The sequence below is a fragment of the Plectropomus leopardus genome, chromosome 23, assembly GCF_008729295.1.
Source record: "Plectropomus leopardus isolate mb chromosome 23, YSFRI_Pleo_2.0, whole genome shotgun sequence".
NCBI lineage: Eukaryota > Metazoa > Chordata > Actinopteri > Perciformes > Serranidae > Plectropomus > Plectropomus leopardus.
In genome coordinates, this window is record NC_056485.1 from 1,946,501 (window position 1) to 1,951,096 (window position 4,596).

Below are 4,596 nucleotides of genomic sequence, written 5' to 3' on the forward strand. Positions count from 1 at the left end.
ATTATGACATTTTATAGACTGATTAATAAAGAAAATCAACTGATTAAGCAGTTATGATAAGTAAGATATGTTTTTTCATGCTGACAAAGCATCTCATTTAAAAACGACACTGACAGGGATTTTTTTTTTCTTTTCAAATTCAAACCACACTGTGCCTTTTGTACTTCACAAACCATTGTTGCTTCCTTTCAATGATGATTGTCCTTGATGTTGATTTGAATGAAAATATTTGTTTTTTTTTTTATGCCACTGACAAAGCCTTACACTTATAAAAAAAGTGAATTTGTTGGCAAACAGTTTGCTGCGTAACCTTGTCATCTCACATATTATGTCATGCATCTACATATTACACTCTAGGTATCCTTTTGCATCTGCCCTTTACGTTCAGGGATGCTGCTACTGTGATGTCGACACAAGCACATGTTGGGATGACACTGCACGTGGTTATGTTTTGGCAACAAAAGCATATGGAAACCAACCCTGAGATGTCAACAAACGCACATGCTGGCAAAGTTGGTTAGGATGAGGGGAAGGAGACACGTTTTGGTTTAGAATAAAAACATCACATTCAGACAGGAAGCAAACCCCAGACTTTTGCAAGAAAGTTTGTCGGACCCATTCACCCTATAGGGACCTTCATGCTTCTTATACGTTTGTTACTGGCAGTGTTTCAACCTAACACCGTCCTACACACAACAGGTTCCGCCCAGGTGTGTTCTCATCATGCAGACACGAAAGATGGCTATTTGCATTGGGATCTTACTCCCAAAGCACTGACAAATCAGGCGTATTTCATGACTTTGGAATAAGATGATTTTATATATATATATATATATATATATATATATATATATATATATATTAAAAGTTGATATTTTTAAGAGCAAACGCAACACCTACCTTTTTAGTCTGGCTTTTAATTGAATTTTACCTATCTATCTATTTATATATTTTAGTCGGTTTTATTAGATGCTTTATTATTTTATTATTATTTTTAATATTTCTATTTGTTATGTTATCCTTTTATTTATCATTTTATCAACTATTTAGACAATTTTATTTTGTATTTATTTTACTTATGATTGACATGAAAATTGCTATATAGATAAAGTCTGATTGGTTGACTGAAGAGTGGGTTGGATGATGTCACTGGTAGGTGAAAAAAAGCAGCTGTGGGTGCCTCTGATTTAGCCGATTATGCTTCTTGGTGTCTTCGTCCCCCTGACCTCTGTCTTGGAAATCAACGGAGGTCCAGTGTGTATTTTGATATTGTGTGTATGTAGACACTTGTACTAATTATCAATAATCATTAGATATGCATATAATCTGGCAAATGAATGAATCATGCAAACTGTTATGCATAATGTTTTTCTCAGTGAGAAGCCAACTCCATCGCCTTTCCTTCCTCTCTTATTTTCCTCTCCATGTGTGTCTCAGCTCATTCAGGCAAAGGCAAATTGTTTCCCTCCACAGCTGCCAGAGTTGGTTCATATTATGCAAGTTTCCTTACTGGTCTTTTTCTACAATCATAGATTTATTTATAGCAAGCTTTTATAACAATTTACATTGTGAAATGTTATTTTTGTCTAGTAATTGATGAAACTAGTAATAGATTTAGCACTGCAGCTGCTGCAGGGTGTAGACTTGCATAAACCTCCCTGTGCTCCAGGACAACATCAGTGCTCACAGCTGTCAGACTGATGCTCTGAGTGCTGACATGTTATTGGCCTTTGATTTTGAATATAACATGGTTCAGTCCAGTGACTGTGTCACCTCTGTTATAGACATATTGATTCCATATTCACTCTGCTGTACAACTGATCCATGCTATAGTGGTTATCTACAGGAAGATCTTCCCTGGAGCTGATCGGTTCTGGATAAAATATGCATGTCACACAACATATTAGAGGACAACTAATGGTGGATTTTTACAATATCATAACAATAGTTTTGAACAGGAGAAAGTAGTCACCTAGCCAAAGCACATTTCTATAAACTAGTCAGCAGGCAGCTCTGCTTAGAGTTCTGTCTCTGTCTGCCTGTGTGTGCTTGTCCGCTTGTCTCTCTTGTTCTCTGTTTAGGCAAAACTGACAAACATATGAAAGCATGGGATACATATTTTATCATTTATCATAACCAGATCATGTATGTCATGTTTAATGTATACTTTTTATAATTTACAATACATTTTCAGACTCTGTGGTAGAGTGGGTCATCCTCTAAGGTTGGTAGTTCGAGCCCCGGCTCCTCCAGCCAACATGTCAAGTATCTTTGGGCAAGATACTGAGCCCCAAATTGCTCCTGCCACCACTGTGTGAATGTCTGTTTGAATGTGTGTGTGAATGGGTAAATGTGACTCATACTGTGAAAGTGCTTTGAGTGGTCAAAAATAACCAAAAAAGCGCTACACAAGTGCAGGTCCATTGGCAATTTATTCTCAAAGTCAGATAAAAAAAAAGCCTTCTGTCTGTACTCTGCACTCAATTCATTTGCGTATTTGTGCATCTTTTCTGGAAGTTTATGGACATATATGAAAGGAAGGAGTACCACTGGAGATCGTGGGGGCAAGGTAGCATAGTTCAGGTGAAATATGACTGCAAGAGACTGTGCGCAGGTTTCCATTAACCCTCAAACTGAAAATATCACTTAAGTTTTACGCAAATCCTTAATGGAAAACTACCTAATGAAGGACTATCAGCTGCTCAGATACAGTATAGTATAAGTGGTTATTGTGAACATGTCTTGCCAGTATAATTCAATCAGTATAATGAAATAGAAATGTTTATCCAGGGGACACTGATGAACTGAGTTTGGTAATGCAAAAATGTGAAACTGATATAAAAGGAGTAAGAAATACCAAGAAATACAATAGAGAAGAGGGGGTAGAATAATAGAGTCTGACTGAATGGATAAAAGACTGATGGCACTGTTTTGAAAAAATAGTATTCAGTCTTCCATTGAGACAGACTGCTTGTATATCAAAAGGAAAACAGGTTTGAAAAGGTTTTGGAGACCATTTATTGATTTTTTTTGTGTCAAAAAAAATTATGTCATGTCATGTTTTCCTTGGTTTGATTTATTCATTCATTCTTTGTGTTAACCCTTTGAAACCTGAGCAAGTTGGCTTGATTTCTTTCAAAAAACATGGAAAGAGGTCAAACAAGTAGCCTAAAAAATTAGTAGTAGTAGTAGTAGTAGTAATTAGTACAAAGTTACAAGAAAATTACCTGAAAATAAGCAAAAAATTTAAAAAATGAAAATAAACAATTATGAATAAAAAGAAACTAGAATATGACATTAATGTCCTGACCTTCTGCCACCTGCTGTCACTCTCCCTGCTGAAACCTGCACAGCTCCTTTGTTCTGTCAATTCTTCTGTGCTCTACACTCCCTTGATCCTCTTTCTGTTTCTGTACCTAATTTTGGTAAGTCCTTGTTCAGTTTTATTCTCTTCAGTCCATTGTTTCTGGGGCTTCATTTATAAGTGTGCAGGAAATACCACTTTCTAAGCAAACTTTGGGACTTATAAAAGCCAAACTTGACGGGAAAAAATGCGCAATCCTCCAGGGAAACTGTGCGCACAGAAACTGGTGAAAGGACAAACTCCAACTGCAGAGGGATGAAACGCAAGAAACTGCATGAAATTGATACTATTATGTAAAATAAATATCACTTCTATGTTGATACATAAGAGGTGACACATAAAAAACATACCTAAAGTTACAAACTCTCCAAATTTAAAGAATACAGCAGGTTCCAGAGATGTGCTGATGTGTGTATTGTGATCAGTAGATGTAAAAAAAACATTGCAACATAAAAAGAAATAGCAGAGTGAGTAACTCGTAACGTAACCCCTCTAGCTGTCTCACAATTTACTACTATTCTTCATTATTCTCACCATTCAACAGTAAAATTCAAACATGCCTTTTTAGTTGCATTTTAGCTAAATGTATTCAAAGGTTTTGTCATGTTTCTAAACTATTTACATCAAGACACAGAATTTCCTTTTCATAAGGTTGTTGACGAGGGAATTTGTTACTAGCTCTGACTGTGAACTACTTTAGGCCTGATGTTGGGAGATAACAGTGAAGAATGATGAATGAATGAATTAATGAATGCTTTTATTTTAGTGTCATGCCACCTAGTGGGTGCAAAGAGATTCAAAAAGACACGCACATCTTGGAGTGGGTGCTGGATCCAAGATAATCCAAAATGTGAAAAAATAAAGTGAAGGTGTAGATAAATAACAGTGTGTCTATACTTTAGAACATACACAGAATTTTTAGATTTGACAATCAATATGAAGATTCTTAACGTCTTATATTATATGACACCTTTGCAATAAGATGCACAATAGTCCAAAGTACATGTTTCATTACATGGAAATAGTTTCTGGTATTGCTGGCACAAAAAAAAAAAAAAAAAAAAAAAAAACAACCCAGAAAACTTACTTAATAATAATAGTAATAATAGCAACAACAATAACAACAAGAAGAAGAAAATTAACAAATACATACAACATTAAAATAGTATCAACATAAATATATGATGTGATACATACATTGGCCAAAAAAAATTAATAAAAAAATAAATGAA